We start from the raw sequence: 16,269 nt of genomic DNA, 5'->3' as shown, positions 1-16,269 counted from the left end.
TGAAAACAGGGATGTAAGTTCTCACTGTGGGCCGCAGTCTCAGGCCTTTTGGCTCAAAGGTGGGGCTTCAGCGGGGACCTGCCCCTGTCTGCCCAGAATTTCTCTGCTTCCTCTCCCTATCACCATGATTGTGCCACTGCACTCCAGCCTGGGTGACAGAGTGAGACCCTGTCTCAAAATAAAGAAATAAATAAAGACATAAATAGCAATTAAAATTAAATTAAGCAAAATGTGTGTATTTTCTCTTGTATATTATCTGTCTGTTGTTGTTTAATTAACAGGCCCCCAGTAATTGAACCTAAGAGTGTAGGGGGCAAATTTGTCCTCCCCTACACTAACAAGCTCCCAGGTGATCCTGATACTTCTTATCGAAGAATCACACTTTGAGTAGCTATAACATGTACCCTGATGTGGATCAGGTTATCCAAGGAATAAGGAGCTGCCTGGGTAACCCCTCACTCTCCCACATTTGGTGCCCAGAAAGACCCAAGGAAAGAAAGAGCCCATAGCAGTCTATTGTGCAGAAAAGTCCCACACCAGTCTCAAGGTACAAAGAGCTAATATAGGAGGCCAAAACTAAGGGACCAGTCACTGGAGCCACTCTCAGAAAGCAAGTGCAAAACCCCAGTTCATTACTCTAGAGGGTGACAGACTGGTGAAGTGTTTTGGAAACATGTTAGATGCCAAAATAAGGATGTTTAGCCTGGAGAGGAGAAGGTTAGTGTGTTGGGTTGCCAAATTTAGCAAATAAAAATATGGGACACTCAGTTAAATTTGAATTTCAGATAAACAATGAATACTTTTAGTATAAATATGTCCTGTGCAACATTTGGAATATACTTACACTAAAATGTTGGATTTTGTTGTTGTTGTTTTCGTTGTTGAGACAGAGTTGCTCTGTCGCCCATACTAGAGTGCAGTGGTGCAATCTTGGTTCACTGCAACCTCTGCCTCCTGGGTTCAAGTGATTCTCCTTCCTCAGCCTCCCTAGTAGCTGGGAATATGGGCACACACTGCCACACCCAGCTAATTTTTGTATTTTTAGCAGAGATGGGATTTGATCATGTTGGTAAGTCTGGTCTTAAACTCCTGACCTCAGGTGATCCACCCGCCTCTGCCTCCCAAAGTGCTAGGATTACAGGTGTGAGCCACTATGCCCAGCCAGGTTTTTTTAAAATCTGAAATTCAAATTTAACTGGGTGCCCTGTATTTTATCAGGCAACCCTACTTATGTGGGATGTGGGATACCTTCAACTCCTTGAAGGATTTGCATGAAGCAGTCCTCAACTGGGTACAGTGATCAACTGGGACACTTTAGAAACAATACTGGGGCCTGGGTCCCACCTGCAGATATTGTGATAGAAGTGGTCTGGGGTTCACTCTGTCACTGGGGTGTTCAGAAACTCTGCAGGTAATTTGAAGGTTCAACCAAGGTTGACGACTACTGTATTCAACTGACTTAATTCAGAGCTCCATGGTAGTGTTTGAGTCATTGAGGAGCCACTAGAGACAGGGAAAATTTGGGTCTTCATGTGAACTGTCAAACAAGAAAAGTCAGCTTCACTCAAGAGGTAATGTGTCTCCTGTCTGAAGTGTGTAAGCAGTAGCTTGATGATTTCTTAAAGGGTTTTTTGTTTTTTCGTTTTTTGTTTTTTCCTGAGGGAACTCAAGATTAGAGCGGGGTAGGGAGGTGATTGTTGGAAGGGTGGAGGAGGATTGAAGAGAAGGGTAGGATGAAGTGATTACCATGATATTTCCATCTCTGAAATCCCAGGACTGGTTTAGTGATTACATTAAAAAATAAGTGAGTCATAGAATGATACACAAAGATAAGCAAAAGAAAAACAAATGAGTGCATGAAAAAGAAAAAGGGACATTTGTGTAAGGTCGGTAGTCTAGTTAATTGTACTATGCCAACACATTTTCTGGTTTTGGTAATGCACACTAATTACCTGAGATGTCATCATTAGGGGAAGCTGAGTAATGGGTACACAGGACCTCGTTGTACCATGTTGGTAAGCCTACAACTATTTCAAAGTAAAAAGCTTAAAATAAATTAATTCATCACATCGCATTGAACCATTGCTTTTCCAGGAGGCCTCAGCAATGGATGGTAGCAGGATTAGTCTAACAGTGGGCAAGAGCTTCCCACTGGGGAGGTGTGGAATCTGTGTGTATTCCTCTCATTCACCGCCCAAGTGGGGACAGCCTTTTCTCAAGGATTCTCCTGGTATCCAGGCAGATGGGGGAACCGCAGCCCTTCCTGAGTGTATGTTTACAAACAGAAACAGGGCCAGTTGGTCAGACTGAAAATAAAGCAACCGGAGCTTTTGAAGTGGTCCGAGTTCCTGTTCTAGAAGGGGGAATAAGTCACCATGTTCCACATTTAATTAGCAATACAATGAACTAATAATAAAAATGAAGACGAATCCTGAGTCAAGATGAGGTAACGGCAGTGGACTGCAGTGACTCTGTTTGCGGGTGTGGAGCATGCGTGTGCGTGTGTGTGTGTGTGTGTATGTGTGTATTTTTAGACAGTGACTTATTCTGCATGTGGTAATTAGGGCCCCAAGGGGGATGCGAATTTTTTTTCCAGGGTTGGCAAGTGGAGGTAGGAGGCGGCTAAAATTCCCACACATCTGGGGCAAACAGATCCTGCACTCCAATTTCCTGTCGGCGCCACTGGTTTCTTGCGGAATTACTTGCTAAGTAAATGACTGTTATAAGACTATGAAGATTCGGTCAATCAAATTAACCCCTTTTGTCCATTGCCTCCCTCCCCCCGCCCCCACCCCAACGGTTCCCTTCATTTGCCTAAACTCGGCGGCTTTTGAAAATGTGTTCAAGCTTGAAGGCCCAGCCTTCCTCACATTGGCTAAGTGTAACCTGAGAGAGAACCCGGAGGCCCCCAATTGTTTTGCTAATCAAGATTATTGCTCCATTGAGATGTGGACGCACAGCCTGGCTGACAAAATTTGTCAGTTTCCCATGAAATAGTTCTGTCAGTTTAGCCCGGGTGCTGGCAACTATTAACATATAAATGAAGTTTCTCTCTGCTCGGCCCCCACCTTCCCTACCCCTCAGCCACCCATCCTAATGGAGGCAGAAAATATAAACACTGCCCCCCCCACCCCCAGCTCCCAAACCCTCTGTGTGCTTAAATCAAACCAGCTTCTTTTCTCCGGTGCCTGGAAATCCTGTGGGCCGTGGGGGCTCCAGGGGGGCTGGGAGGAGCTCATTTGCACAAAACTACTTTTAAGGCATGAAACTGCCAGGCCGGAGTCCCCCGCTGACAGCAACAGGCGACTGGCTGGGCCTGCTAGGGGACAAATGGCCGTCTGAATGCCAGGGCAGACCTCCAAGGCAGCCTTCCGGGACAAAGTGGCAACGTGGAACACGGGGTTTGAAAGAGTTATCTGGGCCCAGGGGTCAAATGCCCGCGATCTCTTGCTAGTTTGACCTGCCGAATGGCAGGACTGGGAACAGGTGGGAGCCACTAGGAATGGCCAATCGCTGGTTTTTCTCACCCTGGATTCTGGGACAAATGTGGGGCTGGCTGGGCTTTGGCCTGGGGTGAGCTCACCTGTCTTCACCTTAAAATGACGACTTCCTTTGCCACAGCCTGGCTTGGGCTCTTAGCTGAGCTAAAAGAAGAAAGGAGGTAACATTCTATCTTCTCGTTTCTCCTAGGATAGAGTTAGGGCTAAAAGTATCTGATATATTATATTGTATTTATATTACTCATATAATAATATACGTGTATATGTATATAACCTGTCAAGCACTCAGGTAAAAATAAATTCACAATGCCAAAATGACATATATTACAGAAATAATCTCATTTTTGCATCGTAAATTTATTTTTACCAGAGTGCTTGATACATATAAACACACATATATATGTATATACACACATATACATATTATATATACACATATATGTATACATATAAAATCTCAAGCACTGTGGTAAAGATAAATTAATATGTGAATTTTATGTGGGTGTGTGTGTGTGTGAGAATGTGCAAGTCAACACAAGTGAACAATATTAGCTATCTGGTGCTAAATCAGTTATCTAAAAGGAAAGTTCTGCCAGGAGCCTAGTGTGGTCAGAGAGGCACTCAAGATGATTCTGGTAATTGGTTCAATGGGCTTTGCAAGGTGGAGACTTCTGCCAGGGATCCTTCAATCATGTTTTGTTTCAGCTATGTGGTAAACTGATGCTTTCGTGGCCCCCAGAGACAGAGCCATGAGTGAGCCTCTCCACCCCCACCTCCGAATTGCTTCTCTTTTTCAATCTTGTGTCTCTTGTAGCCTAATAGGAAAAGACACCTGGGGTAAAGGATCCCCCAAGGACTTCCTAGTCAGAAAAGCCTCAGTTGAAATGTTTTCCTGAAGTCAGGGCATCTAGCTCTTAGCCAGACTCTTCAGATTTGGTCTTAGAATCAAAGATTATTTTTAGTTTATTTGATGTGACTTTGAAATTTTCATCCTGAGAATGTAGACGAGTAATCTCCAGGTGTTTTCACCATGAAATCTATAGAAATTAGCCTTTAAGTAAATACAATTTAATGGTTAAGAGCTGTGGAATCAGACTGTCTGGATTCCTAGCTGTGTGACGTTGGGCACTTATTTAACATCTCTGTGCCTTACTTTCTTCCTCGATAAAATAAGCAAAGGAGAGTGACCTTATTATTTTTAAGGGAAGAGGAATACACTGTATTATGTTTATAAAGTTCTTAGATAGTGTCTGCATTTAGTAAGTGCTTTGTGTTTGTCAAATAACACAGTAGGAAGAATTCAGTGTCATTTCTTTTATTCACTGATTTAGTTGATCATCACTTTATTTATGAACAGCAAGGAAGTTTTCATTTCTGGGTAGTGATCCAAGTTTATTTTTAAAATAAATATATTTAAGTTAAATATAAAGTCAATTTCAAGAAAGATACTAAAAATAAATTATAGTGTGGGGGACTGTGAGTATGGTAAAACATAAAGATGGTAGTTAAATGCCTGAAGTTTGAAAAACACTGTTATATATGTGATTAGATTTGGGGAGAAATCTCAGGTGTGTATTCCAAAGAACTGAGGAATGCAATGTCATTCTTTAATTCTCTGTTAGCATTGTCCCATACTTTGAATTTTTATGTGAGACTTGGGATTCGGCTTTGTTATGTGACTGAATTGTATCCCCACAACCACCACCAAAATTCATTGTGTTGAAGCCCTAATCCCCAATATAACTGCATTTGGAGAAAGGCCTTTAAGGAGATAATTAAGGTCAAATGAGGTCATCAGGGTAGAGCTGTGATCCAGTAGGACTGGTGTCCTTATAAGAAAAAGGAGAAAAATACCAGGAATATGAGCACACAGGGACTAGGCTATTCTAGGCAGCCATCTGCAACCCAAGAAGAGAGGCTTCAGGAGAAATCAACCCTGCAGACAGCTTGATCTTGGACTTCCAGCCCACAGAACTATGGGAAAATAAATTTCTGTGGTTTAATTCACCCAGAATGTGGTATTTTGTTATGGCAGACCTAGCAGAATAATACAGGTTTATATGGGCCAAAGGAAGAGATTTTGTCCTAGAGTTCTTTCTCTCTATAGTTAGGAGTAATTTAAACTAAACAAAAACAAAACAAATGATAGTGTGTCAGAAATAACCACACAATTGCCAATCCTCTTCAATGAACTAAATGTTTGTCCCCCTCCCTCATTCATATATTGAAACCCTAATCTCAAGGTGATGGCATTTAAAGGTAATTAGAGGGATAATTAAATCATGAGAGGTAATTAAGTCATAAGGGTGGAGCCCACATGAATGGAATTAGTGCCCTTCTAAGAGGACACTGGAGAGCTGCTAACTCTCTTTTCTCTATGTGCGGAAACTAGGAGAAGTTGACTGTCTGCAACCTGGAAGCAAGCCCTCACCAGAAGCTGACCATGCTTGCACCCTGGTCTCAAACTTCCAGCCTCCAAAACTGTGAGAATAAATATCTGTTGTTTAAAAGCCACCCAGTCTGTGGTACTCTGTTACAGCAGCTCAAACTGACTAAGACCCTCTTTAACAATGACAATAAAACTAAGAATGGCTAAAATGTACTGAGTGCTGACTAGGTTGGACACCGGCAGTGCCACACACACCACATAAATGATGTCACCTGATTGTCAAAACAGATCTAGGGAGAAAAATTCTAGAGACATGAAAACTGCAGCTTGGTTCTCAGGAAGGAAGTGCAGAAGTCGTCAGGTCTTTCTGCCCTTAAAATCAGAGCTCTCAACCCCCATGGCATTCTGCTGGCAAAATTCTCTAAACTAAAGAGGCTTCATGAGAGATGCTTAGCAGGAGCCAGGAGAGCAGCCTAATCCCACAGGGAGGACATGCAAGCCTGCTGGAAGGCTGAGGGGTTCAGGGAAGGCTGCCTCGGCCCTCCTTCGGGCCACACGTTCCCGACCTGGATTATTTCCTAAAATGGTTTCATTTTACAAATGAGCATGAGCCTCCGCTGGAAGCAGCCAACATTGGCAGAGATTAAATAATTAGCATTTCAAAGTGTTCATTTTCATTTTCCTCTTTGCCAGGGTGAGAACCACTACAGGACAAAAATGAGCTCCTTTTTTCCAGTCTCAGCCCAGGAGGGATCTTCACAGAGAAAGCAAGCCCAGCCCATCCCCGCAGCTGGCTCCCTGGTACCCATTCTGAAAGGCTGGACCCATCCTGACCCGTCCCTGCCCCAAGGACTGCCTGGTGAGGGATGGCTTACCAACACTGTGACTCAGTCCTTCCAACATGCCCAACAGGTCAATTCTGGGATATTCCTTACAGGAATTAATGAGAGCACATTGCTGGTAATGTTGGCATTTGCAGATTACATTTAAATTTAAAAATTCCTTTTATGGGGTTTAAGAGTAGAGCCAAGACACCCATGCAATAAAGAAAGGAGGAGACTTAGCCTGGTCTAATGGAGAAGCTGGAGCTGCATTGTTGGGTACAGTGGCCAGTGGCTACACCTGGCTTTTGAGCCCTTGCACAGTGGCAAGGACACATTGAGATGTGCCCTAGGTGCAAGACACACACAGGATTTCAAAGACTGAGTATGAAAAAAGAAGACAAAATGTCTCATTAATATTTTTATATTGGTTGCATGTGGAAGTGATAACATTTTGGATATACAGTTGACCTTTGAACAGCATGGGTTTGAACTGCACAGGTCTGCTTATAAGTGAATCTTCTCCTGCCTCTGCCACCCCTGAGACAGCAAGACAAACCCTGCACTTCCTCCTCCTCCTCCTCAACCTGCTCAACATGAAGATGATGAAGATCAAGACCTTCATGATGACCTACTTCCACTTAATTAATAGTAAATATATTTTCTCTTCCTTGTGATTTTCTTAACAACATTTTCTTTCCTCTAGCTTATTTTGTTGTAAGGATACAGTGGTATATAATATTTATAACATACAAAATATGTGTTAAACAACTCTGCTATCAGTAAGGCTTCTGATCGACAGTATGCTAACATTTTTGGACAGTAGTTAAGTTTGGGCAGAGTCGAAAGTTATAGGCAGATTCTTGATTGTGTGGGGTATTGGCATCCCTAACCTCTGCACTGTTCAAGGATAAACTGCATTAGCTGAAATAAAGCATATTCTTAAAATGAACTCCACCTGTTTCTTTCTGCTTTTGTAAATGTAGGTACTCTAAAGGCCTTTCCCATTTCTCTAAATATTTCTCCCTCATTCATCACCTTATTTTACTTGTCACCATCTGAAATCCTGTTCTTCATGTATCTGTTTGCTCTTACATTTCTGTTTCTCCTTCTGAAATATAAGGTCCCTGAAGGCAGGGGCTCTGTCTGCCTACCTAACTGGCTGCTTTACTTCCAGTATGCAGGGCCAGGCACAAGTTATGCACTCAATGAGCATTTTTTAGATTGCATGAAGGAGGGAAGGCAGCTTAGGTAGAAGTTCCTATTCTAAAGCACCTCTGGGCACCAAGTAGAATGGACCATTTTATTGCTTGCACTTGAGGCCACCATATGCAAAAACCTTTCACTGATCCTATAGCATTTTAGGGCACTTATATAATTACCTGTCAATCTCCTTCTACTGGACACTAAGCTCCTTGATAGCAAGAATCTTATTATAGTTACTTTTTTATTCCCAGGCACATAGGAAATATCCAGTAAATGTCTAATAAATAAAGCAACCATTGAAACTTTACCATAGAAGTCTAAAATGATGTAACTTTCTCAATAAGAGAGTATTCTAGCCTCAGTTAAGTAATGTTGGTTTTCTTTCTCCCCCCCTCTGTCTGATCATCTTAATGGTTCTTCTTTTCATGACAAGGAAACAGCTGAATTTCACCAGTAAGATACGGGTTTGGCGTGCCAGCTGGATGTGATAACACAATAACACAAATTACTGTTTATGTGGTGCTTTATATTTGGCTAGGTGCTTTCATGTACTCTATCATGTCATTTGGCCCTCAAAACTACTTTGTGAAGTGGGAGGAGCAGAGATTAGAATTGCAATTTACAAACGAAGAAATAGGATTACAGACATTGCCCACATTCGCTTGCCCAGAGACACTGGGAGAGCTAAACTCTAAGCCCAGGGCCTTAGATTCCTCCTTCAGTGTTTTTTCTGGGTTCTTCTGACTAGAATCCAATAGACCACTCACTCTCTAACAAGCGTAAGGCAGCAAAGTTTCTTTCTCTTAGCCCATCTCTGCCTAAAAGGCTTCAATGACTTCCTGTGATTTGTAAGATACAATCCAAACTACTTCTCCCAGCAAGGAAAGCTTTCTGCAGTCTTATCTTTCTAGTCTTATTTTTGGATAGTAATGCCTTCCAACTCAGAGTCATGCACCCAGGTACATAAACCTTCAGATATCAGCTTTCTTGGGCATGCCTTGGACTTCCCCACCAGCAGTCACTACAGCAAATAAAAAATTTAATAAACACAGAGCTAGCTTAGCAGTAAACAGCAGTTTATTACTCAAATCAGCCTCCCCAGTAGCTCAGAGGCTAGGGTTTTTAAGGATAATTTGGCACGCTGGGGGATGCTGATTGGTTGGGGATGAAATTGCAGAGGTGTGGAAAATGGTCCTCCTGCGCTGAGTCTGCCTCTGGTTGGGGACCACAAGACTGGCTGAGTCATGAGTCAAGGTCCAGGTGGAGTTGGTTATGAGAACACAAAAGTCTGCAAAACACCTCAAAAGACCCATCTCAGATTCTACAATAGTGATGTTATCTATAGGAGCAACTGGGGAGATCACAAACCTCGTGACCCTGGCCACATGACCCCCAAGCCCCAAGGAATTATAGAAAGGCAAACCAGGGACTAATGTCTGGTTATCATTTAACTATGCCTTTATTTTTAGCAGAATGTAGGCTCTTCCCATAATCCTTATCTCATGGCCTTCTTTAGTTTTACAAAGATAACTTCTGTCCCTGAGCAAGAAGGGGGTTAGTTTTAGGGAGGGACTGTTATCACCCCTGCTTCAAAGTTAAACTATAGACTAAATTTCTCCCATGGTATGCCCAGGAACAAGTGAGGACAGCCAACCTGTGAGGCTAGAAGCAAGGTAGACTCAGCCATGCTCGACTTCTCTCATGTCATAATCTTTGCAAAGGCAGTTTCAGTGCCTCATTGATACTTTGATTGTCCATCTCCAAATCACCTGCCCGCCATCTCACTTACAGAGCATTTATTTTATCTGCAGTGAGCATTTGTGGTGATATATGCTAGTAACACTACATGTATTCACATATCTAAGGAGGAGCTTCCAATTTCCTACAAGACCCCAGTCACTGTCAAGGCTGCATAATTCAGGGGTGGATACTTCACTTAAGTGTATCCATTCATAATGTTTGAACAGGAAAAGAGTCTCTGTAACAGCTGCCTCAGGAAATGTGACAATGAGGAGCCAAAGTGAGTGAATGAGGAAGAAGCCACACAAAGGTATAAGGGATGGAAATGCCTTGTTAGTTTCAAATCTGTGGCTCCAGCAGTTTTTGCAGCCAAGCTGCTGAGCTGTGCTTCCAGAGTGTATTAAATAAGACACAGGCTTGGCTATCATAACATACAAGTCCCAGAGCTCTGACCAACTAGTGGATTGGTCCCCCTTCAAATAAGTGTTCTTCCTGGTCCAATCAGCTGTGGCAGGAGCATCTGGTATGCGGGATGTGTTTATGTTAAAGAAGAGTAGGATGGTTCCTTGGTACCTGTCTGTTTCTAGGGCTGGTGTGTGCAATGCATCTTAGCTTTGAATGCCAAAGCCTCTCTGTACTATTGGGTGGAGGGAAGGGCACTGGTTCTTAGAGAATGCATTTTGAAATTAATATCTGACCACCCTACCAAAGGCAAAGTGATCTGATTTTCTCTGCCACTAGAATGGCTGAAAGCTATTCAGAATTCAAAAGCAAAGGCATTTAGAAGACCACAGGCTCACAGATGGGGTCTGTGTCCCTTCTCCCTATGAACACACCAGGTCTGAAATTTTGAATGACGCACAAAGAACTCTAAGCAACAAATGAAGAGTCAGACTGGATGATGGTCCACACATACACCTTAAAAACTTTTAAATATGCAGATTCTCCAAGATTCTCTGCCAGCAGATTCTCATTCCAGCATATCTCCTGCATGGCAGTGCTGCTGGAAAATGTATCCCAGGTGGTATTCCTCCAGCCCTCTTGCTTTTCCTTGTCAAATGTTGCCAATATTCTTACTTCTAGTACAGGGAAGAGATTGTATTTCTGACAGGCCTATCCTCAGAATTAGTCATATTTTTTTGAGCAGTTGAAAGTGGATTCCAGTCTAGGCCTGGCAGTTGATGCCTGTAATCCCAACAGTTTGGGACGCTGAGGTGGGAGGATTGCTTGCAGTCAGGAGTTTGAAACCAGCCTGGGCAACATAGCAAGACCCCCATGTCTACTAACAAAAAAAAATTTCAGAGAAATCAGACCTAAAAAAAGGGATATCTGCCTCTGTATCTATATCGGTATTTAGAATAGAACAGGCAACAGATAAAACCAAAAAGACTCAAGAATTACAGCCAGTAAGAAATGATCAGAACCAAACCTCATAGTTTCTTACCCATTTATTGAAAATTTTTTTAAAAGTCACTACAGGCATATTATTTCACTGGGCATAATATATAGGCATAAATCAAAATATGTGGTCCCTGGTCTCAAATTGTTTTTTTAGTATGGTATTAAATTGCTTATTTGTGGGTGTTCCATAAGCTCCTCAATTCAATCCCCCAAGAAATGAGCTCATTACCTCCCCACTCCCTCAACCTGCTTCTCTCCAATCTCTCTCTAAATTGTGCCCCATCCACCCGGACACCTGAGCCAAAACACTTCGAACCATCTTTGATTTCTCCTGTTGATTCTGCCTTCCAAACTTCTCTCAAGTCTGCCTGCTCCCCTGAATTCTTGTCTAAGCTGTCATTGTCGCTTGCATACTGCATGGCTCTTCAAAAGTGTGTCCTTATAGCCACTTTTGAGCCTTGCTGATCCATGCTCTAGGCCAGGGGTCCCCACCCTCCCCACAAGCCTCCACAAAGTACCAGTCCGTGGCCTGTTAGGAAGTGGGCCACCCAGCAGGAGGTGAGTGGCAGGCAAGTGTGTGAAGCTTCATCTATATTTACAGCCACTCCCCATCACTCTCATTACCACCTGAGCCCCACCTCCTGTCAGATCAGCAGGCATTAGATTCTCAAAGGAGTGCAAACCTTATTGTGAACTGTGAATGCAAGGGATCTAGGCTGTACACTCCTTATGAGAATCTAATGCCTAATGATCTGTCACTGTCTCCCATCATACCCAGGGACCATTGAGTTGCAGGAAAACAAGCTCAGGGTTCCCACTGATTCTACATTATGGTGAGTTGTATAATTATTTCATTACATATTGTAATATAATAATAATAGAAATAAAATGCACAATAAATGTAATGCACTGGAATCACCCCAAAACCATTCCCCCCACCTCCAGGTCCATGGAAAAATTGTCTTCCACAAAACCAGTCCCTGGTGCCAAAAAGGGGGACTGCTGTTGTAGGCTACTCCCAGAATCATTATTTCCCCCCAGCTACATTGAGGTATACCTGCACACAGTAAACTGCAAGGATGCTAAGTACACAGCTTAGTAAATTGTGATGTATGTTACATATCCAGGCAACCATGAATCAAGATAATCACCACCAAAATTTATTTTGACTCCTTTGTGATTACTCCCTCCAGCTCCTTTCCCTCCCACAAATCCCAGGCAGCCTAGGATTTCTGCATTCTGCCCCTGTGGATAAGTGTGTATTTCCCAGAATTTTATATAAATGAATCATACATTATATACTCATTTATATCTGGCTTCTTTCACTCAGCATAACTGTTTTGAGATTTATCCATGTTCCCTTGTGTATCAATAGTTTCATTGCTATTGTTGTTTTTTCATTTCTTAGACGTATTCCATTGTATGGGTATACAATTGATTTATTGGTTTGCGGCTCATGAAGGTTTGGGTTACTTCCAGTGTTTTTTTTAACCTATTACAAATAAAGCTTCTATGACAATTTATGAACAAGGGGTTGTTTTAACATAGGGATCCAGTTCTCTCAGATAAATACTTAGAAGGGAGATGGCTGGAGCATATAATAGCTGTACCCTTAAGTTTTTAAGAAACTGCCAAACTGTTTTCCATAGTTGTTGTACCATTTTACAGAGCCAGTCACAGAATATAAAAGCATAGTTCCTGGCTTTCTGGGCTCCTGCCTGCTGCCCCAAGCTCATCTTCCTACTGTTCGGTAGCATCTTTTCTCTCCAGCTGAGCAGACACTGCTGTGGCCCATTTTCACTCTATTAAATAGTGATGGAATCCCTAACCTTGCCTTGACATTGTGCTCAGGGCTGTCAAGAAAGTCATGGACAAAGCCTCTACCCTCCTAGGACATTAGAGACATATACACAGTGATTAATCCTGCCCACAGGTGCTAGAGCCGTGATGGCACTACAAAGGAAAAGAGTCCAGGAAACATAGGTTCTTTGGGGCAGTTGTGGTCTGAGAACATTTTCTGGAGAAGTTAACCATCACTGGCCTTTAAAGATGCCTGATGTTCAGAAGAAATTATGTCCATCTTTTTTTCCATTCATGCCATATCCTGTTTTCAAGACCAGCCCCATAGCTGCCCTCTCTTAGAATAATGTGATGACTAAAAGTGTGTGCTCTGGGCTCCGGCTACTTGGGTTCAAATCACAGCTCCACTGCTGTCTAGCTGTGCGATGCTGAGAAAGTTACTTAGCCCTTCTGTGTCTCAGTCTTCTCCTCTTTGAAGCCAAGATAGTAATAAGTGCCACATTGGGTTATTGAGAGAATAATTAAGATAACGCATGGAGCGTGTTTAGAACAGTGTCTAATGCACAATCAGCTCTCAATACACATTGGATAGTGATTACTATCACCACTCCCTCAGCCACGGCTCTTTTGTGCTGAAGTTGCTCAGCAGAGGTCGCCTGCCTTGCTTTTTCATTTTGTAAGCATAACAGTCTCCCTGTGAGAACTCTTCTTGGGATCTCGCTTCTCTTTTTGTAAAACCCTCTTTGCACTCTGCAGGGCGCTGTGTTTATAAATTCTCTGTATATATCTTTACCTAATCATTCCCATTGTCAGGAATCTTTCAATGGCAAGTATCATAATACATAATTCAAATTTGCTTGATCAATAAAAACATTTTCTGGCTTTGTAACAAAGAGTCCATATTTGAGACTGAGTTCATATGAGATTTGATTTACCAGCTCAATCTTAGCTTCAAGAACTTAGTTTCTGTTTTTTTCCATTCTACTTTCTTGGGTGTCAGTTTAATCCTAAGGATGGTGGGAAAGAAAAACAAAAATTATCGCAAAACTAGTTAAAGGAGTAAAGAAGACTTAATTCACGAGTATTGCAGTAGTGGGGAGAGATCAGGCCCAAATTTGAGTACAACAAGGACAAGTGGGGATTTATAGCCAAGGAACAGGATGAGGGTATCAGTGGATTGGAAATTACTAAGAGGAGAGACATCAGGGGTAGGGGATTCTTGCTAAACTGGCCTAACAGGATTCTTGCTAATGGCAGGCCAGAGATATATACATTGAAAGTGAGGGTTGAGAAACTTGATATCAAGGGGGATGCCATATCAAGGGTGGGAAGTAATTTAGCAGGATTCTTACCAAAACTCGGCTGGGCAGGCCAAAGACAAGCCAAGGGTCAATGTCAAGGCCTAGGTGAAAAGAGAGCTCAGAAGATCTTGACTAAAGTTGGGTCACAGGGAGTCTTTGTAAGTGGCTCTTCTTGTGGTTTAAAATGGCTGCTGGCACCTCCTTAGTCCATGCGTTCTTTAATCAAAGCCAGCAGCAAAACCAGGAATAACTTTGTCCTTAATTCCCAGGAAAAAGTCCAAAGAATCACTTATATCAGATCAGCTTGTTCACATGTGAACCTCTGGACCAGGAGGTTGGCTATGCTGGTTTGTTTAGCATCGTCACTTGATCTGCTCCCACAGCCAGGAAAGGAAGTGATAGCATCTAAGTTGTGAAGCTCCCAAACAAAACTTGGGCCCAGGCTTATCCCTAAATACGTGGGGACCCCAGGAAAGAGTATAAATAGAGGCCAACCCTCCATATGTATAAAGATTTTTAAGTTATCAATCAAGCTAACAAACAGTCTAATAAAATATGTTTTACCTGCCCTGGGTTGCCAGATTAAAAAGACTTCCTAAATTTTTAGTTTCTTAATCTGGCAACCCCACTTCTACCTTGAAAAATGCCTTTATAGTGACAACACATTGAAGAATAAGGGTGAAGCTGCCTGTGAGTCCCTCTGATGTCACCCAGCAGAGCACAAAGAGAAGCAGGGAAGGGGTTCTCCTTGTTTGTGGGAATAATATTTTGTTATGCCAAAACCTACCACCTCCTTCCTATCTAGGAAGAAGATGTGTGTAATTTGTCTTTTATGTTACCTAAAAGCTTCCATCGCTGAGTTCTTCCTGCTCTCCACAGCACTGTCTTTCTCTGAATTCAACAGTGGGACACCCTCAGATCTTTCTGGCATTCAGGCCCATCTGCATGCTGTTTTGAGGAAACATGGCTGGAGAGGTGGAAAAGCACTTCCCTGGGGCCTGAACTGTATTAGCCACAGAAGCAGATGTTTGGGTTATAAGTCATGCTGTGCCAGGACTAAGCACCAGATCCACATGATAGAGGCAGCTAGGTATTCTGTCATAAGTGTATTTTTATGCATATGTTTGTGATATGTAGAACTCTCTCAAGCTGAGGGCACAGGCCAGAGGCCCTTTGTGTCAGGTCTAAGGACAGCACTGGGCTTTTTCATTCTAGACATACATACAGCAAGACCACGTTTCCTAACCTCTTTGGGCCATGTGATTGGGTTATGGCTAGTGAATGTTGGCTACTTCTTGACTTGACCGATGAAAATCTTCCACAAAATTCTTTGCACTCGCTTTTTCCCCATTCACTGGATAAATGGAAAAGATTCTAAAACCCTAGTGGAGAATAGGATTACAGATGGAATAACTTTAATCCCTGAATGACTGCCTGGAGCAGAGCCTCCCTTCAACTTCCACCTCCAATTGGATTTTACCCAAGCAAGAGATCTCTGTGATGTCAAGCTGCTGAGCTGTTGGTTTTTCTCTGTTAAGCAAATCGTACTACCTTAACTTGTGCAAGGGATGATGCGAAGAGGGATAGAGAGAATGTTTGCTGGTGTGGCAACTAATAAGCTAATGTCTGCCATGATTACCTCCAAACAGCTCTGAGGCATGTAGCAATAATAGTCAAGTGACACCTATTACCTACATTCCCGGCTGTGTCACCAGAGGTCTTTTCACATTACAAAATCCGGAACCATTTAACCTAGAGTCTGCATGGTTTATGTAATGTACGTAACATGGCACTCTGCTCATGTGACTTAGAGCATTGGCATACAGAGAATTCAGGACGTGGAGTTGATTTTCCAGTGCTTGGAGGTCATATTCTTATCAATATGATTTTAAGCTATGAACTGAAAAACCAAAAACCAATCATGTAATATCTGGCTACAAAAATGTCAGTGTGGGCCCACAGTAAGAGCTGGTAGGAAACACAGCCTGTTGTCAAAGACTCAACCAGGCAAGCAGCCTCTCTTTTTAAGGGCAAACACGCAGAAGTTTTCATCCATTTCCACAGTCTCAATGAACTGTATTTGAAATCACCTCCAATGCACTATTGTTTGG

At 42.5% G+C, this 16,269-nt stretch overlaps 1 long non-coding RNA gene across 1 annotated transcript; it reads left to right on the top strand.

Annotated features, from left to right (window-relative positions):
- Window positions 1-3,212: 3,212 nt before the first annotated feature.
- LOC129050786 (uncharacterized) lies at window positions 3,213-7,799 on the top strand. The gene is made up of 3 exons (XR_008514565.1): window positions 3,213-3,661; window positions 5,893-5,983; window positions 6,583-7,799. It is a non-coding gene; the product is annotated as an uncharacterized LOC129050786 (long non-coding RNA).
- The last annotated feature ends 8,470 nt before the right edge of the window (window positions 7,800-16,269 follow it).

Source organism: Pongo abelii, chromosome 18, assembly GCF_028885655.2.
Source record: "Pongo abelii isolate AG06213 chromosome 18, NHGRI_mPonAbe1-v2.0_pri, whole genome shotgun sequence".
NCBI classification, from domain to species: domain Eukaryota; kingdom Metazoa; phylum Chordata; class Mammalia; order Primates; family Hominidae; genus Pongo; species Pongo abelii.
This window is presented reverse-complemented; position numbering and strand designations above follow the sequence as displayed.